Genomic DNA, 13,921 nt, shown 5'->3' with positions numbered 1-13,921 from the left:
GAATTCTAAAGATTTCTCACATAGTCTTAAGCCAAATGATTTCATTTGACCTTTGAGTAAAGGAGTCCATCCTTATGTTCATGCCTTAGAAAAAGGCAGAGTGGTCAGAGACCCTGTGGAGTGGCTCAAATCCTGGGAGGTGACTCACTTTAACCCTGATCTCAAATCTGGAAATCACTTACAAGTGATTTTTAGCTTCTTCACTCCACACACAGCCAGAAGGATAGATTAGAAACCAGAAAATTAAGACTCTTGCCAATATGGGGAATATGACTGTGTCATTCCATACAGAAATATGCCTCCAAAGACTTTTTCAGAATTCAGTGTTCATATCCTACTCTGTGTAATCTTTAGGTTTCTTCTTTCAGGGTATCTCAAGATATTGAAAGTTCATGAAAAGTCCCAGATAAAGATACAGAATGTTGAAGAATCAATAACATTTATTGAGTGCTTACTAAGTGCCAGGCACTGTTCTCAATACTTTCCATGTACAACTCATTTAACAGGGAGAAGACACTTGATGAAAATCTTGAGCCTTCATTGCCTGCAGCTTAGAAATGGTGGGCTGATAAAAAAAGAAGGAAATCATGCCATTGGCAGCAACATGGATGGATCTAGAGATGATCATACTAAGTGAAGTAAGTCAAACAGAGGAAGACAAACACCCTGTGATATTACTTACATATGGAATATAAAATATGACACAAATGAACCTATCCATGAAACAGAAATAGACTCACAGACATAGAGAACAGACTGGTGGTTGCCAAAAGGGTGGTGGGGTAGTACAGGGGTGGAATGGGAGTTTCCGGTTAGCTAATGCAAACTATTAAGTATAGAATGGATAAACAACAAGGTCCTACTATATAGTGCAGGGAACTGTAGTCAGTATCCTGTGATAAACCATCATGGAAAAGAATATGAAAAACAATGTATGTATACATATAACTAAATAACTTGGTTGTACAGCAGAAATCAACACAACATTGTAAATCAACTATACTTCAGTAAAAGAAATTAAAAAAACAAAACAAAACAGTGGACTGGCAAAATGCAAGAAGCTATCTGCGCAAACACAGCTCTTAATAATGGTCAGGAAGAGACGTGACCATTGGGCCTATTTCAAAGACTTTATTGATTTCACCCAACATGTTCTTCCTGCCCCTGTAGCCATTTTTGTCTTCTTTCATATATAAGCCGAAGCTTTCCTGTTCCCATGAACCATTTAGGCTGCAGCTTGATAAACCATCACTCACACCCACTTCCTAGAAAGCTCTTCCCTGGGCAAGTGGCGCTGTTTGCTGAGTTTCTGAGCAGAGCATACTAAGGCCAAGGTATGGCCCAGGGTCAAGGGCAGGATGGGAGTCAACAGAACAATGTCTGATTGTCACGATGGCATGTTGGAGTAAAGATACCCTCACTCTGCCAAAAGAGAACATTCTTCCTGTCTCTAGTAATCACGCAAACTAGACTCTTAAAACAAGATTAGGCTGAAGCAGGACCAAAGTTGGAGTCCCAGTTGCTCTATGACTTCATTGAAAGCTCCAATGCCAGCAGGAAGAAAAAAGAAATCAATACTACATTTTCTTCATCATCAATTTTTGCTTTTTGCTAAATGAAAATGCTTTTATTCCCTTTCTTGTTCCCTCTGCCATCGAAGATGTGTTCTCTGCACATGTACTATCTTTACCCCATACTGTCATGTCAGTTGTGCTCATTCAAAGAGCTCTATGGAGGATGGTGTCATAGGTATGCCTTTCTGTAATAAGCATTTAAACTGCAGAGGATGCCATCTCAATGCCCCAAAGATTTCCTAGTACAATGGTCCTTGCTCGGCAGGACTTTCTGCCACTGCAGCAGGGCCCTAACATGTACTGTTCCATGAAACTATTGGCTGCTCCAATTTTTCTGGAGTCAATAGCGGCACACTTACTCTAGGCAGCTCTCAAGGCCCCAGGGTCCCATCCCAACCCTATGCACCGTGCCAGGCTATAGCAAGCACTGTGTCTTGTAGAAGGGAATACGATAGGTGAGGCGGGCCTGTCTTGAACTCATTCATGGGCTTTGGTTACAGAAGCAGCAAAGGGACCTCATTATAAGCTGTTCTCACCTGTTCAGTTACAGAAAAGCTGAAAGGGTTTTGCTGAACAATGCCGTGAACTGGCTTGCGATGCAGTTCCGAAGTAGTGACCTTTATGAGCTCTCAATGAGCTCCCGTTGCTATTGGCTCCAAGACGGTCCCCATCCAAGACTTGACACACTTGGTAAGATTTGGAAAGAAAGAAAGAAAAATTTGCAATAGAGGATAAAAAAAAAAATACAGCTTCACGGGCTGAAAACTCATTTCCTGAGGAGCCAGGGGCACAACGAAAGCTCTCTGGGACTCGCCGAGCTCCAGGAAGCTCGACCAGTCACTTAATAAGTCATTGAGGACGTGTGGTTTAATTAACTCGCCCAAAATTCCTCCTTTCCCGTTCTCACTTTTGCTATTAATATTTTTCGATATCTGATAATGCAGTGTAGTTAATTCTTTCTGGCTCTATAATGAACACTGCCATAATGAAAAAGGTTAGCAGTGCTTCAGGCAGCTTTTAATTATCCAGCCGAGCAGGTAAAAGCACTTTATTCTTCTCTTTTTTTCCCCCCTTACTTAGCAATTAATGGAGGAGCTCAGTGGCACTTACTGTACCTTTTTTGTTTTCTAATGGATGATGCTGCACGGAACAGGGAGGCCTTCCTGTACCCTTGCTCCTACCAGCTGGGAATGTTGCAGGAGGTATGGCTGTATCTCAGGCCTCTGGTTTGTGCCGTGTAAGTGCTTCTGCTGCTGGCTGAAAGTTTATCTAATTTAAAAAATCAAGTTAACTAGAGTTGTCATTGTTCAGTCCCTCAGTCATGTCTGACTCTTTGCGACCCCACGGACTGCATCATGCCAGGCTCCCTTGTCCTTCTCCGTCTCCCGGAGCTTACTCAAACTCATGTCCATTGAGTCGGTGATGCCATCCAACCATCTCATCTTCTGTCATCCCCTTCTCCTCCCACCTTCAATCTTTCTCAGCATCAGGGTCTTTTCCAATGAGTCGGCTCTTTGTGTCAGGTGGCCAAAGTATTGGAGCTTCAGCTTCAGCATCAGTCCTTTCAGTGAATATTCAGGGTTAATTTCCTTTAGGATTGACTGGTTTGATCTCTCAAGAGTCTTCTCCAGCACCACAGTTTGAAAGCATCAATTTTTCGGCACTCAGCCTTTCTTTATGGTCCAACTCTCACATTCGTACATGACTCCTGGAAAAACTACAGCTGTGACTATATGGACCTTTGTTGTTGTTACCAGTTCCTTGTCTTGCTGTCTTCTGCCTTTGCATCTGTGCCCAGAGAGCAACCCCCTTCCACCAAATACTTTGATAGCTCAGTTGGCTTAGCTTTATGGTAGATGTTTTCCTGGTTCTATAATGGGGCCATCTTTCTTCTTCCCATGATAACAACAGACTTGACACTGCTCTCCTTTATAGACAGGGAAACTGAGGCCCAAATTCAAAGCAGCAGAGGTTACCTCTCTCTTTAAAGCAGTGTTTCTCAGCTAGAGGTAACTGTGCTTTCAGGGGATCTTGATAACACCTGGAAAAACTTTTGTCATCATAACTGGGTGACGGGGGGAACACAGTGCTACCGGCATCTGGTGGGTGGAGGCTAGAGATGTCACTAAACTTCCTATAACTCAAGAGACTGTCTCCCAAGACACAGAATTACTTAAAGTGTTAAAGTGTGGAGGTTGAGAAAACTCTGATTGCAAGGATATCATTCTTAGGAGGAGCTGGTGATTTTTAAAATTGATGTCACGCTATTCATGGTAACATCTGCTACTTGTTGAATATTTACTGAGTACAGTTCTAAGTCATCACACTCATCGACTCAATTCTCAAAACAACCCTGAGTGACAAGAATTATTACTCTAACTCAAAATGAGGAAACTGAAACTAGGAGGTACTGAAATTTGCCAAAGGGCTCCTGGCAGAGGACATTCCTGTGGCTAAATAGGTAAAGAATCTGCCTGCAGCGCAGGAGATCTGGGTCGGGAAGATCCCCTGGAGAAGCAAATGGCAACCCACTCCAGTATGCTTGCCTGGAAAATCCCATGGACAGAGGATCCTGGTGGGCTACAGTCTATGAGGTCGCAAGAGTCGGACGGCTTAGTAATTAAACCACCACCACACTGGGCTTCCCTTGTGGCTCAGCTGGTAAAGAATCTGCCTACAATGTGGGAGACCTGGGTTTGATCCCTGCATTGGGAAGATCCCCTGGAGAAGGGAAAGGCTACCCACTCCAGTATCCTGGCCTGGAAAATTCCATGGACTGTATGGTCAATGGGGTCGCAAAGAGTCGGACACAACTGAGTGATGTTCCCTTTCACTTTCACCCTGGCAGAGTGAGTGATGGGGCCCGTGTCAGCTCAGCCCTGGGCTTCTGCATCCCCCTCTCTGCACGGCTCCCTGCAGCCCCGCTGAACAGGAAACTGTCTTGCCTGGATAGCACCGAGCACAGAACAAGGAACCGCTTACTCTTTAGATGGGCAGAAGCCTCGGGTTCCAGGGTTGCCAAAGAAAAGTAATTTCCAAAATCCTGCCCTTTGTGAAAACATGAATGACTCTTCAGGGCATTATGCAAGGTGAAATAAGTCAGAGAAAGACAAATATTGTATGATCTCACTTATATGTGGAATCTAAGAAACCAAACTTGTAGAGACAGAGAAGAGAATGGTAGTTGCCAGAGGCAGGGGTAGACGGTGGGCAGAATGGGTAGAAGTTGTCAAAAGGTGTGTGTGTGTGTGTGTGTGTGTGTGTGTGTGTGTGTAGAGTAGCTTCAGTTGTGTCCAACTCTTTGCGACCCTATGGACTGTAATTTGTCAGGCTCCTTTGTCCATGCAATGCTTCAGGCAAGAATACTGGATGGTGATGCCATGCCTTCCTCCAGGGGATCTTCCCGACCCAGGAGTCGAATCTGTGTGTCCTGGTTCTCCTGAATTAGCAGGCAGATTCTTTACTAGTAGCGCCACCTGGGAAGCAGATTGTACAGATTTCTAGTTAAAAAATAAAAAATATCCTAGGGATGTAATGTACAGCATGGTTATTATAGTTAATAATCTCTATTGTATATTGGAAAGTTGCTAAGAGAATAGATCTTAAGAGTTCTCACCATAAGGAAAAAAATTGTAACCATATGGGGTGATGCACGTTAACTGAACTTACTGTGGTGATCATTTTGCAATATATACATACATCAAATCATTATGTTGTACAGCTTAGGATAAAACAATGTGATACATCAACTATGTCTTTAATAAAACTGAAAAAAATAACCTTGCTTTCTTCTTGATCTTTCCAGGGTTAAATTCAAGATTCAAGGAGTCCAATGGCTTCAAAAATTTCTATTCATTGACATAGCTCTTTCTCCCCTCTTATACCTATGGAACAATCTCTGACATGCACACACACCATTCATTCATTTATTCATACACTCACTCAAAAATATTTGTCAAGGGTTGAAGATACAAAGGGGAGAGAAATATATATAGTCTCTATTCCCGAGTTACTAACAGTCTATTGGGTCAGAAAAGCCTAAAAAAATAATCATTCTGTTACAGTGTGCTTAGTTTAATGATGGAGATGTGACCAGGCTATTAGAGAGGTACAGAGAAGGGGCCCCTAGTCAGCTCCTAGGGGCCTGGGAGTCATGCATGTCTCCCAGGAGATGGTAACTGTGTGGAGTCTGAAAGGCTGAGATGGAATTAGTCAAATGGAGAGATAAAGAAGGGATCATGTGAAAATACAGTCTCAGAGGCCAAGGCTTCATGGTGAAAGAGCATCTGGAGAAAGTGAAGTAGTCCTGTGTTATCGAAAGGCAAAGCACAAAGCGGGGGGTAAGGAGGTAGAGGAGTAGGCTGAAGCATGAAAGGGGAGCTTATAAATGCTAGGGAGACACTGATGAGGGGAGTGGGTTTTAATGTTCAGGTTATAACCCTTAGGGAAAGCTGTACTTAAACCCTCGTGGCAGACAGACTCGAGGGACTCGAGGCTGGAGCCAGGGAGCTGGGCCGCGATGCTGTTGCAGGAGTCCAGGTCAAGAGCTTAAACTGTTTTGGAGTTAAAGTCAGAGAGGTAGGTATTTAGATCTAAGAGCTAAAGGAAAAGGATATGTTATGTTGGGACTGGTTGCATGAATTATTACCTGGCACATATCGGGTAGATCTCTCTGTCCAGTGAACCACTGGACAAAAATGAACTTGTAGGGAGAGAGATGGGATGGAGATACAGATTTTGGAATCATCAGCAGAGAAGTGGGATTTGCAACAATGGGGCACAGTTGAGTGAATTGGCCCAGTGTCCTCTTCAGTCCAATGGTCTGTGACCAAAGCAGTGGGCTGATGTGAAACAAGGCAGTGGGAGGCCCCCCATGGAGATGACAGGAGGGCATTCAGAGAACTCGGTGAAAGCTGGCAAGCTGAACGAACAGCACCCCAATAAAGCAAGTACACGTGGGGATGTAGCTTGCTCTGCTCTGGATGATCACTGTAGAGGCTCAGTGGGAAGCTGCCATTCGCACTCCTAAGGTCAAGGGAATGGCTCTTCGTTGCAACACAAGGTCAACTGTTTGCCAACTTTACAGTGCTCATGGCTTGGACTTGAACTACTCTTAATCGGAATATTTACTGTGGGGCTGTGAACCATGGGAAGCTCTATCTGGCATCTACAGTCCTGTCCCAGGATGGAAAGTTGTTGGATTTTCCACATCATCCTTCTTTCTACAATGTCCTGGTCCTTCCTAAATGGCAGAATGTGGTGTTCACAGTCACATGCTCAAGCATGATTGTGATCATGTAAACACATACATCCCCACATCCCCGCTAACATACGCACAAGCTTTGAGTTAGAAAAACATGCCCTTCCCTATTAACACCTGGCACCTGGTATAATATAAACCCAGCCTTAGTAATTATTCAAGGACTTTTCAGCAGCTTTCTTCTCACCAGTGTTGATGGCTGGTGCCAGTCACCATAACGAGGTGTGAATTAACGCAACAGCATTCATGCCGCACAGCCTCCTGGGCTTGTGTTTGAAACACAGGGCTGTGTTTTAGAGCCTTGGATAAAGTTCATTAATAGGTGCGAGCACAGTTCTCAAAGGGCAGTTCTGCCATATTTCCAGTCACTGTTCAGAATTCTCATTAGCCAATTACCCTGCTCCTGTCTTTCCAGCTCCTGCAGTAATGTGTATTTTAAAGCCTCTGATAAGACACAGCATGTTTTAAATATACCTTAATGTATTGGAAATGCACGAGCCCCCTTCGGGTTTATATATCTTAACCACAGCCAATTTTGTAAAGTTATAAATAAATGTTACAGGCATCGGCTGCAGTAGTAGAATCAGCTGGGGATATTTAAAAGCCAGTCTAAAGTCTAACTTACCTCTAATCTGAGGTATAAAGCATGGTGAGCAAAGCAGGTAGGAATATGCAGATGATTTCCTGGTAATAAAATCGACAACCTTGACATATGAAGTGAGATTGAGTGGGAATAGGCTTGGTGGGGGCAGCAGCTTGGTTGAACTATCAAGCATTTATGTATTGTGGGGATAAAAATGAAGAGAACCACGGTTCTGACTGGTTTATAAACATGACAGAAGGATTGAGGTGAATGGTCCTGCAGGAGAATAAAATGTTATGGGGGACAAATTGGGAGGATTCAGATGACTCTCTGAAGAGGTAGCAATTGAGGTGGACTTTGAAAAATGGGTCAGGTTTCATAGGCAGCGATTGGAAACAAAGTGGTGGGAGATAGGGAAACATAGGATGTTTCAGTGCAGGGTAGACAGTTCAGTTGGGTGGGAGGAAGTATCAGGTACATGTAGCGGAGCAATGGAAAATAAGTCTGAAAGGGTGGGTTGGGATCAAATTGTATAAGGTCTTGAACTTCTTGAAAGAAGTTGTGGATGAATTCACTAGGAAATGGAGAGATAATTCAAAGCTTTTAATCAGAGGAAGAATAAGGTAAGAGTTACATTTCAGGGGAACTAAGTTGGCAGCAGAGTTTACAAAGGACAAAAATGGAGTCACGCAGGAATTGAGAAGACCAGTTGGGGAACTTTTGAAATAAAACACCAGAGAGAGAAGGAAGGTCTGAATTAGGGATTCTAGCAGTGGGACTGCAGAGAAAAAAGCACCTCTGAGAGATATTAGGAGGGAAGATAAACGTGCAGGACCACGGGCTTCTGATTGGATATGATGCATGAATACTGAGGGCCGCTACGCAGGAGGAGCATCAAAGATGGGACCCACGTTGTTAGCCTTGGTAACTGGTACCATGAGCTAAGCCTTGAACAGACCAGAAGTAACACTGCCAATAAGATAGACTGACTTGAGAGTGGGCTGTGGGGCTGGAGGATGAATGAAATGTTCCAGTCTTGAAAGACCTACAACTCCTGCAAGGGCCTGAGTCTACAGATAGGTACTTGTGAGACTGGAGAGCAGATAAGACCGATAAGGGGCAGAGGGTAAAGCAAAATGAGAAGAAGGCTAAGACAGAGATGCCATTATTCAGGAGGTGCCCTGCCTTTTTGCCTCACTGTAGCTCCTATAAATGGTGAGTTCTTGACCAGCACTGGGAATATCTAGTCATTTTCAAGATCTGACTTTGCCACTGTTATTCCTCTGTAGGACAAGAGAAGACAGGAAACAAGGGAGCCAGAGTCCACAGAGAGGTCAAGACAGACTCCAGAATGGAAGCTGCAGTTTGTCCAGGAGGTGGTGAGTGGGGAAGCAATGCAAGAGGGAAGGGATGAAGCAATATTGCTCTCTGAGAATTCCTTCTGCGGGGCCCTAGCAATCAGTCTGAAGATATTCCCCACCCCCAGGGGAGGAGAGAGGTATATTAGTAGACATGGCTTCTATGTGAAAGAAGATTCTTGAAGATGATGGTTAGCCAGAGAAGTAGACCATTAAGAAGGGTGTGTGTGTGTGTGTGCACATATATGCATTTATGTATGCACTTATGTACATGCATATACATATACTTGCATATACACAGATATATGCACATATATACATATATATACATTTATATATACACATCTCTATCTCTCCATCTATTTATGTACCTATCAACTTGCATGTCTAAGTGATTTGTTACAAGAGTAGGACCTTACAGAATTGTGCAAACTGCTTAGTCTCTGTAAGGCTGCTAAATTTCATCTGATGCTGGAGCTTCATGTCCACAGGAAGGCAGTCATGAAGGGAAAGAAAGTGAAAGTAGCTTGGTCATGTCTGACTCTTTGCAACCCCAGGGACTTAACCTTCCAGGCTCCTCATTCCATGGAATTCTCCAGGCAAGAATACTGGAGTGGGTTGTCATTTCTTTCTCCAGGGGCTCTTCCTGACCCAGGGATCAAACCTGTGTCTCCTGCATTGCACGTGAACTCTTTACCATCTGAGGCACGAGGGAAGCCGTGAAGGGAAGAAAGACATAACGTGGGGAAAGAAGGACAAATCAAACTTCCAGGAAAAGCTGGAATCTGCAAGGATGGACCAGCTGGAATCTGTGCCCATTCTTGCCGCCTCCAGGCATGAAGAAACAGGTAACCCACAGCGAAGGTGACTACTCTCACGATGGGGTAAAAAATTATCAGACCCAGTTGCTGGAGGAGCTGAGGGAGGGCCCAGAGGAAGGTGCCCAGCATCAAAGAGAGGTGAGAGCCGATAAGTGAGTGAACCCAAAGATCTCCTGTCCCAGCTTCTGAATGTCAAAACCGCCATGGCTGTGGCTCCATGTCCGCCCACCAAAGCTTTAAGGAAAATCTGTCTCATGGCTTGTCTAACCAGAAACATACAGAGAGGAGTTCTGGGAAATGAGGCTCATTTGATCTAGTTGATCTGACACGTGCAGAGCCACCATGGCCAAGGGGATAAGGGGAGAGCCTGAGAGATGAGTAGACTAGTGTTCTGTCTTCTCTAGTCATCAGGATCCAACTCACCAGTTTGGATCTGGAGTTTGACTCAAAGTTTCCTAAGTCAAGGTTTACATCCCATCTTCCTAGTTCTCTTCCACAGCATGTAAGGACAGGCTCGTGAGTACTGTTAGTCTCCAGGGACTGTGCTATTGTATATGCATATATATTTTCTTTGGCAATAAGGAGTTCATGATCTGAGCCACAGTCAGCTCCTGGTCTTGTTTTTGCTGGCTGTATAGAGCTTCTCCATCTTTGGCTGCAAAGAATATAATCAATCTAATTTCGGAGTTGACTATCTGTCATGTCCATGTGTAGAGTCATCTCTTGTGTTGTTGGAAGAGGGTGTTTGTTATGACCAGTGCATTCTCTTGGCAAAACTCTATTAGCCTTTGCCCTGCTTCATTCTGTACTCCAAAGCCAAATTTGCCTGTTACTCCAGGTGTTTATTGACTTCCTACTTTTGCATTCCAGTCCCCTATAATGAAAAGGACATCTTTTTTGGATGTTATTTCTAAAAGGTCTTATAGGTCTTCATAGAACCATTCAACTTTAGCTTCTTCAGCATTACTGGTTGGGGCTTAGGCTTGGATTACCATGATATTGAATGGTTTGCCTTGGAAATGAACAGAGATCATTGTGTTGGTTTTGAGATCGCATCCAAGTACTGCATTTCAGACTCTTTTGTTGACCATGATGGCTACTCCATTTCTTCTAAGGGCTTCCTGCCCACAGTAGTAGATATAATGGTCATCTGAGTTAAATTCACCCATTCCAGTCCATTTTAGTTCGCTGATTCCTAGAATGTCGACATTCACTCTTGCCATCTCCTGTTTGACCACTTCCAATTTGCCTTGATTCATGGACTTAACATTCCAGGTTCCTATGCAATATTGCTCTTTACAGCATCAGACATTGCTTCTATCACCAGTCACATCCACAACTTGATATTGTTTTTGATTTGACTACATCCCTTCATTCTTTCTGGAGTTATTTCTCCACTGATCTACAGTAGCATATTGGGCACCTACCAACCTGGGGAGTTCCTCTTTCAGTATCCTATCATTTTGCCTTTTCATACTGTTCATGGGGTTCTCAAGGCAAGAATACTGAAGTGGTTTGCCATTCCCTTCTCCAGTGGACCACATTCTGTCAGACCTCTCCACCATGACCTGGCCGTCTTGGATGGCCCCACACGGCATGGCTTAGTTTCATTGAGTTAGACAAGACTGTGGTCCTGTGATCAGATTGGCTAGATTTCTGTGATTGTGGTTTTAGCGTGTCTGCCCTCTGATGCCCTCTCGCAACACCTACCATCTTATTTGGGTTTCTCTTACCTTGGACGTGGGGTATTTCTTCACGGCTGCTCCAGCAAAGCACAGCCGCTGCTCCTTACCTTGGATGAGGGTATTTCCTCATGGCCACCCCTCCTGACCTTGAACATGGAGTAGCTCCTCTCGGCCCTCCTGCGCCTGTGCAACCGCCACTCCTTGGAAGTGGGGTAGCTCCTCTTGGCCTTAAATCCTTCAGACTTAAATTGGAGAAAGTAGGGAAAACCACTAGACCATTCAGGTATGACTTAAATCAAATCCCTTATGACTATACAGTGGAAGTGAGAAAGAGATTTAAGGGACTAGATCTGATAGACAGAGTGCCTGATGAACTATGGATGGAGGTTCATGACATTGCACAGGAGACAGCATCAAGACCATCCCCATGGAAAAGAAATTCAAAAAGGCACAATGGTTGTCTGAGGAGGCCTTACAAATAGCTGTGAAAGAAAAGAAGCAAAAAGCAAAGGAGAAAAGGAAAGATATTCCCATTTGAATGCAGAGTTCCAAAGAATAGCAAGGAGAGATAAGAAAGCCTTCCTCAGCTATCAAAGCAAAGAACTAGAGGAAAACAACAGAATGAGAAAGACTAAAGATCTCTTCAAGAAAATTAGAGATACCAAGGGAACATTTCATGCAAAGATGGGTTCGATAAAGGACAGAAATGGTATGGACCTAATAGAAACAGAAGATATTAAGAAGAGGTGGCAAGAATACACAGAAGGACTGTACAAAAAAAGATCTTCATGACCCAGATAATAACGATGGTTTGATCACTCACCTAGAACCAGACATCCTGGGATGTGAAGTCAGGTGGGCCTTAGAAAGTGTCACTACGAACAAAGCTACTGGAGGTGATGGAATTCCAGCTGAGCTATTTCAGATCCTGAAAGATGATGCTGTGAAAGTGCTGCACTCAATATGTCAGCAAATGTGGAACACTCAGCAGTGGCCACAGGACTGGAAAAGGGCTGTTTTCATTCCAATCCCAAAAAAAGACAATGCCAAAGAATGTTCAAACTACTGCATGATTGAAATCATCTCACACACTAGTAAAGTAATGCTCAAAATTCTCCAAGCCAGGCTTTAGCAATACGTGAACTGTGAACTTCCCGATGTTCAAGCTGGTTTTAGAAAAGGCAGAGGAACCAGAGATCAAATTGCCAACATCTGCTGGATTATCAAAAAAGCAAGAGAGTTCCAGAAAAACATCTATTTCTGCTTTATTGACTATGCCAAAGCCTCTGTGTGGATCACAATAAACTGTGGAAAATTCTGAAAGAGATGGGAATACCAGACCACCGGACCCGCCTCTTGAGAAACCTGTATGCAGGTCAGGAAGCAACAATTAGAACTGGACATGAAACAACAGGCTGGTTCCAAATAGGAAAAGGAGTATGTCAAGGCTGTGTATTGACACTCTGCTTATTTAACTTCTATGCAGAGTACATCATGAGAAACACTGGGCTGGAAGAAGCAGAAGCTGGAATCAAGATTGCCGGGAGAAATATCAATAACCTCAGATATACCTCAGATGACACCACCCTTATGGCAGAAAGTGAAGGGGAACTAAAAAGCCTCTTGATGAAAGTGAAAGAGGAGAGTGAAAAAGTTGGCTTAAAGCTTAACATTCCGAAAACTAAGATTATAGCATCTGGTCCCATCACTTCATGGGAAATAGATGGGGAAACAGCGGAAACAGTGTCAGACTTTATTTTTCTGGGCTCCAACATCACTGCAGATGGTGATTGCAGCCATGAATTTAAAAGACGCTTCCTCCTTGGGAGGATAGTTATGACCAACCTAGATAGCATATTAAAAAGCAGAGACATTACTTTGTCAACAAAGGTCCATCTGGTCAACGCTATGGTTTTTCCAGTGGTCATGTATGGATGTGATAGTTGGACTGTGAAGAAAGCTGAGTTCCGAAGAATTGATGCTTTTGAAGTGTGGTGTTGGAGAAGACTCCTGAGAGTCCCTTGGACTGCAAGGAGATCCAACCAGTCCATCCTAAAGGAGATCAGTCCTGGGTGTTCATTGGAAGGACTGATGCTAAAGCTGAAACTCCAATACTTTGGCCACCTCCTGCAAAGAGTTGACTCACTGGAAAAGATCCTGATGCTGGGAGGGATTGGGGGCAGGAGGAGAAGGGGACAACAGAGGATGAGATGACTGGATGGCATCACCAACTCGATGGACATGAATTTGAGTAAACTCTGGGAGTTGGTGATGGACAGGGAGGCCTGGCGTGCTGTGATTCATGGGGTCGCAAAGAGTCGGACACGACTGAGCGACTGAGCTGAACTGAGCTGATATTTTCTTTGCGCATGTGTTCAGTTGCTCAGTTGTGTCCATTTCTTTGCCACCCCGTGGCTTGTAGCCCTCCAGGCTCCTACGTCCATGGAATTTTCCAGGCAAGAATAATGCAGTGGATTGCCATTTCCTATTTCAGGAGATCTTCCTGACCCATGGATTGAACCCACATCTCTTCCATTTCCTGTATTGATGGGCAGATTCTTTACCATGGTGACACCTGGGAAGCTCTGTATTTTCTTTGCTATTCATCATAACATTAAATAGAGAGTAGTATTACTCCCA

This window comes from Muntiacus reevesi, chromosome 9, assembly GCF_963930625.1.
Source record: "Muntiacus reevesi chromosome 9, mMunRee1.1, whole genome shotgun sequence".
In the NCBI taxonomy this organism is placed as follows: Eukaryota; Metazoa; Chordata; class Mammalia; order Artiodactyla; family Cervidae; genus Muntiacus; species Muntiacus reevesi.
Note: the sequence above shows the minus strand (reverse complement) of the source record.